This window comes from Budorcas taxicolor, chromosome 2 (genome assembly GCF_023091745.1).
Source record: "Budorcas taxicolor isolate Tak-1 chromosome 2, Takin1.1, whole genome shotgun sequence".
In the NCBI taxonomy this organism is placed as follows: Eukaryota; Metazoa; Chordata; class Mammalia; order Artiodactyla; family Bovidae; genus Budorcas; species Budorcas taxicolor.
In genome coordinates this window covers 98507629-98521258 of record NC_068911.1, presented here as the reverse complement: position 1 = coordinate 98521258, position 13630 = coordinate 98507629, and positions in this window count along the sequence as shown.

The following is a 13630-nucleotide window of genomic DNA, read 5'->3' as shown; positions in this document are numbered from 1 at the left end:
GAAAGTTACCCAAGTGTTAAAAAAAAAAAAAAAAATCGACTGACTGCCACCACCACCTTCCCACACACACACACACACACAGTCATTAATACCCAGGGTTCCTCAGGTAATTAGGATGGGAGCTTGTGTGGGGACCCCGGGGCATCTTCAGTCCCAATTGCCATGAGAGTCCAATCCCTGGGGCCTATGCTTCGGAGGGCAGTCTCTTTTCCAGTGTAGTCCTCTGTAGACCAGACATGGAGCTGGGAGCAGCTTAGATGTCCAAGGGGAATCTCGCTTGACATTCCCCTCCTTTCCACGGTAATAACAAGTCCATCCCTTTTCACCTGGGTCCCTCTGGGCACTTTTCTCAGGCTATTTCAGAACAGGTCTAACAGCCATTTTGGGAGCTTCAGTCTTCTGCCTGGTTCTTTTTTTGCCTCCTATTTTCCTCCTCATATTCTCTACCATAATATACTGTCTGAGCCAGCTGCAACAGTTTTTCAAAAGACCTATTTGGTCCGAACGCCTGTTTTAGTAGCTTATGGCTGATATCTGGAGCTGATTGAGTGAGAAATATATCTTTAAGATCATTCCTCTTTTCCCCACTTTTGGGATCAACATCAGTAAACTTGTGGAGGGCATCCCATAGTCTATCTAGGAATTTACAAGTTTGCTTCTCTCCCTGTTCTATGTCAGCCAACTTAGCATAGTCTAAAGTCTCAGCACGTACTCGCTTGAGTCCTTCAAGAACCCAGCAAAATGGCTCTGTTATGGGAACTGTTTGGCTCCCAGTAGGGAGGAGGACTATTTCATGTTCCCTCTTTCCCCTTATCTCACGTTCAAGCCATTAATCTCCAAAAGTAGTAGCTTCCTCCAAAACTCCAGCTTTCGAGTCAAGACTCAGCGTCTGTCCCAAGAAATGCATTACATCTCTCCAAATAAGTTCGTAAAGTAAAGTTAGCCCTGTAAAGGCTTCTATGTACAGTTTGGATACTCTTGATAGTATTTGACCACACTTGGTATTGTTTGAATTTCTGCAAAGACTGAGGCAAACCCTCCTGGAAGGGTGCACTAATTCTCAGCCTGTTCAGTTGGGAGCCCCTGATACAGGGGCAAAGTAAGAGAACAGGAGGGAGCTGAAAGTTTCAAGCCCAAATCTGTATGTACCCTTAGGACATAAGTCTGGCATGTCTCACAGAGAGATGAAGAGCAACATATATGGCACTTCTACCCATTTCTCTTGCTTTCTACAGAACTGATCTAATTGTAAAACAGTATTACAATTGAGACCTTTCAACAAGCTAGCATTCTCCATCTTCCAAATGATACTGTGGCCATTCGATATCACAGAAGAAGATCAGGCATGTATTTTTTAAATTCTGGGGATCCAAATTGTCCCAGTTTTTTAAAATATATTTTAAAGGAGTGGTTATGAAACTGCAAGCTCCCATCTGTAAGAGTGAAAGAAGCAGCATGCACAGCTGTGGCTTCTTTTCCCTGGAGGCATCCCTCCCTGCTCTAGGTGAGGGTGTGGACAGACTTTCCACCAAAGCTGTTCTTCCCTGGTCAGACTTAGTCTGTCCCTTACTGACGCAGGTGCCTTACTCATCCCTCCTGGTTCTACCACCGAGGGGGATGGCAGAGATGCACAGAGCTAGACCTGATGGCATGCCAGATTGATTTCTAGTTCCTTACCACCAAGACCTTTGTCTGATTTTCCCTTTTCCTCTTACACCTCCCTGAGTGGACCAGAGTGGCTTTCCTAGAATGTTTCCAGAAATAGGACTACTAGGGGAAGGATCTGTCTTACATGTGTCTGTACACATTCCTGAGTACAGTCCAGACCACAATAGAAACACTGAGTTATAAAGGGATAAACCAAAACCCAAGATGTTTCTTCTGAATGTCACCACACCATTATATGTGATAGCAGAAGGGTCAGCCAGTGAGGAAAAAATGGCTTTTGTCCTCAAGCTACTAGGGCCAATATTTTCAGTTCATTTCATGGTGATCAGCAGTGCTTTTATCCACATAGATCAGAAGAATAACCACAGGAAAGACTCAATTTCAGGTCTCTGACCCCTGAGGTGGGTAGCCAAGAGAGTGACCTCTAGCCTGAGAGATGTTCCTGGATCTAGAGCTCCACCTTGCTCCCAAACGTGCTGCTGGAACTAGAGTTCCACCTCATTCCCGAACGTGCTCCTAGCAAGTCTTGGTTTCCCATGACTACCAAGCTTGGGGTCTAACTAAAAGTATATGGTAACAAGATGGATCACAAATCCCTCAAAAGTCTGTGATCTGATGATTAGGTTAGTAGTTCTAATTCCCCACACAATCATGAAATTGTCAAAAAGACCAGGAAAAGGTGACTGAGAAAGGAAAGTTCGGCCGACATGCTTCACTCATAGGCTTTCAGTCACTCACACAAACAGGCACATTGTAGGGTTAGTGAAAAAAAGCAGAAAATGTGTATACTGAGAAAGCAGAGAGGCTAGAACTCTGAATGTTCATACCTTCTCCTGACGATCCCATATGAGGCTGCAAGATAGTGTATGTTGAACGATGTTGGATTCATGATCTCTGAAGTAGAAGATATAGCTTCAGGACTGAGGACCAGGCTTCATCACTCAACAGCTTTTGTGTAGCAGAGTTTTATTAAAATATGAAAACAGACAGAGAAAGCTTCTGACATAGACATAAATAGGGGGATGGACAGTGACCCACTCACTAGTTTTAGCAAGGGAGCTATATTACACTATTACAGCTATATTACCTTATTACAGTAAAGGGTGTTACCAGACCCATTTCCAACAAAACAAGAGAAGACTCTACATATAGACAACACAAGATGGTCAATAGTGAAATCAAATTGATTATGTGCTTTGCAGGCAAAGATGGAGAAACTCTATACAGTCAGCAAAAACAACACTGGGAGCTGACTGTGGCTCAGATCATGAATTCCATATAGCCAAATTCAGACTTAAATTGAAGAAAGTAGGAAAAACCACTAGACCATTAAGGTATGATCTAAATCAAATCCCTTATGATCATACAGTAGAAGCAACAAATAGATTCAAGGGATTAGATCTGATAGACAGAGTGCCTGAAGAACTATGGATGGAGGTTTGTGATATTGTACAGGAGGCAGTGATCAAGGCCATCCCCAAGAAAAAGAAATGCCAAAAGGCAAAATGGTTGTCTGATGAGGCCTTAAAAAAAATGAGAAAAGAAGAGAAGCTAAAAGTAAAGGAGAAAAAGAAAGATATACCCATTTGAATGCAGAGTTCCAAGGAATAGCATGAAGAAATAAGAAAGCCTTCCTCAGTGATCAATGCAAAGAAATAGAGGAAAACAACAGAATGGGAAAGATATGAGATCTCTTCAAGAAAATTAGAGAAACCAAGGGAACATTTCATGCAAAGATGAGCACAATAAAAGACAGAAATGGTATGTACCTAACAGAAGCAGAAGATATTAAGAAGAGGTGGCAAGAATACACAGAAGAACTGTACAAAAAAGATCCTCATGGCCTAGATTACCACGATGATGTGATCACTCACATAGAGCCAGACATCCTGGAATTCAGTCAAGTGGGCTTTAAGAAGAAACACAATGAACAAAGCTAGGGAAGTGATAGAATTCCAGTTGAGCTATTTTAAATCCTAAAAGATGATGCCATGAAAGTGCTGCACTCAATATGCCAACAAATTTGAAAAAGTCAGCAGTGGCCATTGGAATGGAAAAGGTCAGTTTTCATTTCAAAAAGAAAGGCAATGCCAAACAATGTTAAAACTATCACATAATTGCACTCATCTCACATGCTAGCAAAGTAATGCTCAAAGTTTTCCAAACTAGACTTCAACAGTATGTGAACTTGAACATCCAGATGTTCAAGCTGGATTTAGAAAAGTCAGAGGAACTAGAGATCAAATTGCCTACAACCACTGGATCACTGAAAAAGCAAGAGACTTTCAGAAAAATATCTACTTCTGCTTTATTGACTACACCAAAGCATTTGACTGTTTTGATCTCAACAAACTGTGGAAAATTCTTCAAGAGATGGGAATACCAAATGACCTTACCTGCCTCCTAAAAAATCTGTATGCAGGTCAAGAAGGAAAAGTTAGAACTGGACATGAAATAAAAGACTGATTCCAAATGGGGAAAGGAGTATGTCAAGGCTTTATATTGTCACCCTGCTTCTTTAACTATTATGAAGAGTATATCACGTGAAACTCCAGGCTGGATGAAGCATAAGCTGTAATCAAGATTGCCGGGAGAAATATCAATAACTTCAGATATGCAGATGCACCACCCTTACGCAGAAAGTGAAGAGGAACTAGAGTGTCTTGATGAAAGTGAAACAGGAGAGTAAAAAAGTTGGCTTAAAACTCAACGTTCAGTAAATGAAGATCATGGCATCCGGTTCCATTACTTCATGGCAAATAGAAGGGAAACAATGGAAACAGTGAGAGACTTTATTTTCTTGGGCTCTGAAATCACAGCAGATGGTGACTGCAGCCTTGAAATTAAAAGAAACTTGCTTCTTGGAAGAAAAGCTATGACCAAGCTTGGCAGTGTAATAAAAAGCAGAGACATTACTTTGCCAACAAAGGCCTTAGTCAAGGCTATGGTTTTTCCAGTAGTCATGTAGGGATGTGTGAGTTGGACTGTGAAGAAAGCTGAGCGCCAAAAAATTGATGCTTTTGAACTGTGGTGTTGGAGAAGACTCTTGAGAGTCCCTTGGACTGCAAGGAAATCCAACCAGTCCAGCCTAAAGGAGATCAGTCCTGGGTGTTCATTGGAAGGACTGATGCTGAAGCTGAAATTCCAATACTTTGGTCCCCTCATGCAAAGAACTGACACATTAGAAAAGACCCTGATGATGGGAAAGATTGAAGGGGAGAGGAGAAGGGGAAAACAGAGGATATGATGGTTGGATGGCATCAACGACTAGATGGACATTAATTTGAGTATATTTCAGGAACTGTTGATGGACAGGGTGGCCTAGTGTGCTGCTGTCAGACAGGACTGAGTGACTGAACTGAGCTGAACTGAGCTAGACCCACTCCCATAATATGCATCTTTAGATAACAAGATTAGTCAGAAGGTTCTTGTTAAGGAGAAACAGGCCCTTGAGAAAGATACGTTGTTATACTGACTAAGACAAAGAAATGTAGAAAAAATCATTTGTCCTTTTCTCCTCCTTGAGAGCCTTGAACTCCTTTCTCCTCAAGGGCCCTAGATCCCTTTCCTCAAGTGCCTCGGACTCCTTATCAATCTACCTAAGGATGAGCTCTCTCACATATATGTGTGTATATATATCAGTTCAGTTCAGTCACTCAGTCATGTCCGACTCTGCGACCCCATGAATCACAGCACGCCAGGCCTCCTTGTCCATCAACAACTCCCAGAGTTCACTCAGACATACGTCCAACGAGTCAGTGATGCCATCCAGCCATCTCATCCTCTGTCATCACCTTCTCCTCCTGCCCCCAATTCCTCCCATCATCAGAGTCTTTTCCAATGAGTCAACTCTTCACATGAGGTGGCCAAAGTACTGGAGCATCAGCTTTAGCATCATTCCTTCCAAAGAAATCCCAGGGCTGATCTCCTTCAGAATGGACTGGTTGGATCTCCTTGCAGTCCAAGGGACTCTCAAGAGTCTCCTCCAACACCACAGTTCAAAAGCATCAATTCTTCGGCGCTCAGCCTTCTTCACAGTCCAACCCTCACATCCATACATGACCACAGGAAAAACTATAGCCTTGACTAGATGGACCTTTGTTGGCAAAGTAATGTCTCTGCTTTTGAATATACTATCTAGGTTGGTCATAACTTTTCTTCCAAGGAGTAAGCGTCTTTTAATGTCATGGCTGTAATCACAGTCTGCCATGATTTTGGAGCCCCCAAAAATAAAGTCTGACACTGTTTACACTGTTTCCCTATCTATTTCCCATGGAGTGATGGGACTGGATGCCATGATCTTCGTTTTCTGAATGTTGAGCTTTAAGCCAACATTTTCACTCTCCTCTTTCACTTTCATCAAGAGGCTTTTTAGTTCCTCTTCACTTTCTGCCATAAGGGTGGTGTCATCTGCATATCTGAGGTTATTGCTATTTCTCCCGGCAATCTTGATTCCAGCTTGTGTTTCTTCCAGCCCAGCGTTTCTCATGATGTACTCTGTATATAAGTTAAATAAGCAGAGTGACAATATACAGTCTTGACGTACTCCTTTTCCTATTTGGAACCAGTCTGTTGTTCCATGTCCAGTTCTAACTGTTGCTTCCTGACCTGCATACAGATTTCTCAAGAGGCAGGTCAGGTGATCTGGTATTTCCATCTCTCTCAGAATTTTCCACAGTTTATTGTGATCCACACAGTCAAAGGCTTTGGCATAGTCAAGAAAGCAGAAATAGATGTTTTTCTGGAACTGTCTTGCTTTTTCGATGATTCAGTGGATGTTGGCAATTTGATCTCTGGTTCCTCTGCCTTTTCTAAAACCAGCTTGAACATCAGGGAGTTCATGGTTCACGTATTGCTGAAGCCTGGCTTGGAGAATTTTGAGCATTACTTTGCTAGCATGTGAGATGAGTATGTGTGTGTGTATATATATATATATACACACATATAAGCTAAGCTAAGCTAAGTCACTTCCGTCGTGTCCAACTCTATGTGACCCCATAGATGACAGCCCACCAGGCTCCCCCGTCCCCAGGATTCTCCAGGCAAGAACACTGGAATGGGTTGCCATTTCCTTCTCATATATATATAATAGTATATAATATATATAATATAGTATATAATATATATAATTCCTAATTGACCAGTTGTATATATATACAATATAGTATTTATATATAGTATATATAGATAATATATAGTATATATATTATATATAATTACTAATAAACATGAATGATCAATGAACATGAAAAACACTCAACTTCATTTTTAATTATGTATGCAACTTTTAAATGTGATATTATTTGAATTGAATATATGTAAACATATGAAAGGGTATTATTATAAGTAGAAGATGGTGTTGGTAAATAGACATGTGCTATACCTACTAAAGAACAATTAAAGATATATATTCAAGTATTTCAAAAGTGGACATGTTTGGAGCCAAACTTTTCCATTCTTAGAAATTTATATTAAGTAGTTTGTTAGTTGGAAAATCTGTATAAGAAGGTTTATTTATATATTTTTAAACCTTCATATTTCACAACAGTTTGAGATGATTTTTTTGAAATGCTACAAAGTTATAGTTTACATATACCCTCTTCTAAGTCTATTACCTTTAACATTTTTCATGGCCTGTTAAATTTGTTACAATTAATGAACCAACATTGGTTCATTATGATGCAGTTCAGTTCAGTTCAGTCACTCAGTTGTGCCCAACTCTTTTCAACTCCATGAATTGCAGCACGCCAGGCCTCCCTGTCCATGCCCAACTCCCAGAGTCCACCCTAACTCATGTCCATTGAGTCGGTGATGCCATCCAACCATCTCATCTTCTGTTGTCCCTTTCTCCTCCTGCCCTCAATCTTTCCCAGCATCAGGGTCTTTTCAAATGAGTCAGCTCTTTGCATCAGGTGGCCAAAGTATTAATGAAAGTCTATAATTTATTTAGATATCTTTACTTTTTACCTAATGTCTCTTTTCTGTTTCAAAATTCCTTCCAAGTTACTACATTTAGTCATCATGTCCCCTTAAGCTATCTCTCTTGGCTATGAGCTTCTCAGCCTTGCTTTGTTTCTGTGACTTTGGAAGTTCTGTAGTACTGTTAGTGTGTTTTGTAGAATATCTGTGAATTAAGATTTGTCTGATTTATTTTTGTTCATGAACAGACTAGATGTGTTTCTGAGAGGAAGGCCACAGAGGTAAAGTACCACTTTTCATTACAAGGGTTTATACTATCAGCATAATTTATCACCATCAACATTAAATGTGGTCACCAAGATGAGAAACTATTGGTCTAGTTTCACTACTGTCTTATTCCTCTTTTCATGCTGTACTTTTTGGAACAAAGTCACTATGTGCAACTCACATCTTCAAGGGCAGGTTATCTACCAAATTATTTGGAATCCTTCTGAACAAGAGAGTTATCTATTCTCTCTTATTTCTTTATTTTTCAATTACTTACATTAATATGGTCTCATGGAAGTTCTGTATAAGAAGGTTTATTTATATATTTTTAAACCTTTATATTTCAATATTGTTATTGTTATTTATATATTTTTAAACCTTTATATTTTAATATTGTTTATAAAGACATAGCTTTGAAAGTACTTTAAATGTTCATCAGAGAAGGGGACAACAGAGGATGAGATGGTTGGGTGGCATCACTAACTCAATGGATATGAGTTTGAGTAAAATCTGGGGGTTGGTGATGGACAGGAAGCCCTGGTGCTGCAGTCCATGGGTCACAAAGATTTGGACATGAGTGAGCAAATGAACTGAACTGAATTGAACTAACATTATAGAACTAACATTATATAAAATTATACGCAATAAGATAATATGTAGCATATCATATGTCAAAATCAGCATGGTTTTTATTTTCTCTTCACATAATAGATAGTGACAAGCCTTCATCTCATTTCACAACTCTAAAGGATCTGATTAACCATGGAAAAGAAAGAGCTACCATTTGTTACATGTAATGAATGCTATATCCTCAGTGTGCATCTTTTGATTACATCTGTAAAGATGTATCATCACCATGATCTCCATTCTAGAGAAGCTTCTGAGATTTCTAAAACTTGTAAAGACTCCCACAGTTAATAAAGAGGAGTCAAGTTTTAAATAAAGAAAAGTTTAAATCCAAAGTTCGTGTGCTTAATCATTATGTTATATGTAGGAACATTTGCTCTTATAAATGTTATACAGACTACTCTGCACTCACCCATTTAACACTACATGCTTTCTCTTACTACATCCTCCCTGGGTCTTCAGTCTCTTGGCTTTAAGTTCTATATAAAAATATTGTTGTGGTACATATACACAATGGAATACTACTCAGCTATTAAAAAGAATGAATTTGAATCAGTTCTAATGAGGTGGATGAAACTGGAGCCTATTATACAGACAGAAGTCAGTCAGAAAGAAAGACACCAATACAGTATATTAACACATATATATGGAATTTAGAAAGATGGTAATGATAACCTTCTATGCGAGACAGCAAAAGAGGCACAGATATAAAGAACAGACTGCTGGACTCTGTGGGAGAAGGTGAAGGTGGGATGATTTGAGAGAATAGCATTGAAACATGTATATTAACATCTATGAAATAGATCACCAGTCCAGGTTCGATGTATGATGCAGGGTGCTCAGGGCTGGTACATTGGGATGACCTTGAGAGATGGGATGGGGAGGGAGGTGGGAGGGAGCATCAGGATGGGGAACACATGTACACCCATAGCTGATTCACGTGACTGTATTGCAAAACCACCACAATATTATAAAGTAATTAGCCACCAATTAAAAGAAAAAGAAAAAAAAGAGAGAGATAAATCAAAGGAGCAAAAGAAAAACAACAACAACAAAACAAACAAACAAAAAATATTCTCCTCGAGTCATCCCTTGATAATTTACTCAGATGACTCATCTTACTTTTCTCTTAAATTTTAAAGTTGGTTATGATGATACAGACTTCTGAATCCATATATGTATGGTTATTAATTGAACAATATTTGCAGTAGGCTTTGGAAATGCCAGACCCATATACCTATATGTCATATTCATAAAAGCAGTGTCTGTTGCATTTGTTAGCTGTATTTGAGATACACGTGGAGTTTTGCATTAAGACTGATTCCATGGAAAGGGAAAATAAAGTGCCTGCTCTTGGAAAGACAAACATAACTTTAAAGATGAGTTACCCTTCAAAGAAGAAATTCCGTTTTAATTAAAAGCTAAGTTTTAGTTTGTCTGTTTATCTGAATATTTAAAAAAGTTTATTAGAATCACAGACATTGCTATCAGGTGCAATTGGGCCAGGAGAAAAGTCTCAACTCAGGTTGCACTTTATAATACTCTGTTTTATTTATTAAATTCTTGCCCTAGTTTTTTTTATAATGTGATATCCCAAGGTACTGGGAGATGTGTACCTTATTAATATTTAAGGAATTCTATATTTATCTTATTTATAACATTTTATTATTTTTAATGTTATATTTTAAAATATATTTTAAGTTTTAATTTTCTTCAGTGGTTGTGATATAAGTTCTAGCTAATTATAGGAAGTTATGAAACATGAAGACTATAAAAGTGGTAATTCAATTTCAAAAATAATAATTCTAATCAATTAGTTAAACTGTAACAAAAAAACTTAATTTTAAAAAAGATTTCTGCTCACTTTGGCTCTTTTTCTTTAATTTCTCTATTATAGTAATTCAATGTAATATAACTCATGAACTGCATAACAAAAAATAGTTTATCTACTATTCATATATTCATTTTCCAAGCTGAAAATGTTTTAAGAATCTTATATTACTAAAATGCCACCTATGATGAGTTTGTTAACATTTTTATTTTGAACCCAATTCTTTACCTTGTTATTGTTTTTAGGAGACTGGGGATAGCCTGAGGATAATCTTTTATATATATACATTTTTTTCACTATTTATAATAAACGTGGCTGTCACTCATCAATCATATTCCTAATATTATGCTTTTGGTGTAGACATATGATAGTTTTTAACTTTGTTGAGAAGTTCTTTGAAAAGTGTTAAATTTCTGTGAAGTATAAAGGGCAACAATTAGGCAAATTTCATATTAAACCTGTTTTAAATTTTTAATCAGTTAAATATATCTAAGTGTGTGTTAAATTTGGTAATGAAATGCTTCTGTTAGGTCCATACCATTTCTGTCCTTTATTGTGCCTATCTTTACATGAAATATTCCCTTGGTATCTCTAATTTTCTTGAAGAAATCTCTAGTCTTTCCTATTCTACTGTTTTCCTCTATTTCTTTGCACTGATCACTAAGGAAGGCATTCTTTCTTTTTTATTTATTTTTTTAATTTTACTTTACAATACTGTATTGGTTTTGCCATACATCAACATGTCTCCTTACTATTCTTTGGAACTCTGCATTCAAATGGGTATATCTTTTTCTCCTTTGCTTTTAGCTTCTCTTCTTTTCTCATCTATTTGTAAGGCCTCATCAGACAACCATTTTGCCTAAAAAGGCAAATGCAAAAGCGTTTCTTTTTCCTGGGGATGTTCTTGATCCTTGTCTTCTATACAATGTCATGAACCTCCATCCATAGTTCTTCAGGCACTCTTTCTATCAAATCTAATCCTTTGAATCTATCTGTCACTTCCACTGCTGTTCTTTGGAACTCTGCATTCAAATGGGTATGTCTTTCCTTTTCTCCTTTGCCTTTTGCTTCTCTTCTTTTCACAGCTATTTGTAAGGCCTTCTCAGACAACCATTTTGCCTTTTTACATTTCTTTTTCTTTGGGATGGTCTTGATCCCTGCTTCCTGTACAATGTCACAAACCTCCCTCCATAGTTCTTCAGACACTCTGTCTATCAGATGTAATCCCTTGAATCTGTCACTTCCACTGTAGAGGCATAAGGGATTTGACTTAGGTCATACCTGAATGGTCTAGTGGTTTTCCCTTCTTCCTTCAGTTTAATTCTGAATTTGGCAATGAGGAGTTCATGAACTGAGCCAGAGTCAGCTCCCAGTGTTGTTTTTGCTGACTCTATAGAGCTTCTCTCTCTTTGGCTGCAAAGAAAATAATCAATCTGATTTTGGTATTGACCATCTGGTGATGTCCATGTATAGAGTCTTCTCTGTGCTGCTGGAAGAGAGTGTTTACTATGACCAGTGAATTCTCTTGGCAAAACTCTGTTAGGCTTTGTCCTGTTTCATTTTGTACTCCAAGGCCAAATTTGCCTGTTACTCCAGGTATTTCCTGACACTTATTTTTTCATTCCAGTCCCCTATAATGAAGAGAACATCTTTTTGGGTGATAGTTCTAGAAGGTCTTGTAGGTCTTCATAGAACTGTTCAACTTCAGCTTCTTCAGCATTACTGGTTGGGGCATATACTTGGATTACTTTGATATTGATGGTTTGCCTTGGAAATGAACAGAGATCATTCTTTCATTTTTGAGATTGCATCCACATACTGCATTTTGGACTCTTTAATTGACTATGATGGCCACTGTATTTCTTCTAAGGGATTCTTGCCCATGGTAGTTGATATAATGGTCATCTGAGTTAAATTCACCCATGCCAGTCCATTTTAGCTCGCTGATTTCTAAAATGTTGATTTTTCACTCTTGCCATCTCCTGTTTGACCTTTTCCAATTTGCCTTGATTCATGGCATGTCACATCCACAACTATGTGTTGTTTTTGCTTTGGCTCCATCTCTTCATTCTTTTGGGAGTTCTCTACTCTTTTCCAGTAGTATATTGGGCACCTACTCATCTGGGGAGGTCATCTTTCAGTGCCATACTTTTTTGCCTTTTCATACTGTTCATGAGATTCTCAAGGCAAGAATAGTGAAGTGGTTTGAAGACCAGACTTAGCAGTGTCTAAGGAGCTTGTGGACTTCCCTGGTGGCTCAGACGGTAAAGCATTTGTCTACAATGCAGGAGACCCGAGTTTGAGCCCTGGGTTGGGAAGATCCCCTGGAGAAGGAAATGGCAACCCACTTCAGTTCTATTGCCTGGAAAATTCCATGGACAGAGGAGCCTGGTAGGCTACAGTCTATGGGGTCGCAAAGAGTCGGACACGACTGAGCGACTTCACTGTCACTGCCATTCCCTTCTCCAGTGGACCACGTTTTGTCAGAATTCTCCACCATGACCCATCCATCTTGGTTGCCCCTATGGCTCATAGTTTCACTGAGTTAGACAAGGCTATGGTCCATGTAATCAGATTGGTTAGTTTTCTGTGACTGTGGTTTTATTCTGTCTGCCCTCTGATGGATAAGAATAAGAGGCTTATGGAAGCTTCCTGATGGGAGAGACTGACTGACAGGGAAACTAGGTAATATTCTGATGGGCTAGGCAATGTTCAGTAATCTTTAATCCAATTTTCTGTTAATGGGCAGGTCTGTGTTCCCTCCCTGTTACTTGACCTGAGGCCAAACTATGGTGGAGGTAAGAAGATAATGGCAATCTCCTTCAAAAGGTGCCATGCACATACTGCTGCACTCATTGCCTCAAACCCTGAAGCAGGCCACCATCAACCCATGCCTCCACTGGAGACTGCTGGACACTCATGGGCAGGTCTGGCTCAGTTTCTTGTGGGCTCACTGCTCCTTTCTCCTGGGTCCTGGTGTGCACAAGATTTTGTTTGTGCTTTCTTCAGTCCCGAGTGAGATCTGGTAGTTCTATGGTGGGGTTAATGGCAAAGTCCTCCAAGAGGGCTTATGCCATACCCAGGTCTACTGCACCCAGAGCCCCTGCAGGAGGCCACTGCTGACCTGTACCTCCACAGGAGACACTCAGAAACAGTTCAGCCTCAGTCTCTGTGGGTTGCACATGTGTTTTGTGCCCTTCCCAGGTCTGAGAAGATCAGGCCACCAGGTGCTTGGTGAAGGCACTGTCTCAGGTGGGCCATGTGTCTTAATCACTTCCCCAGCCTTGCCCACTTGGTTACCCAGGTGTGCCCCAAGAA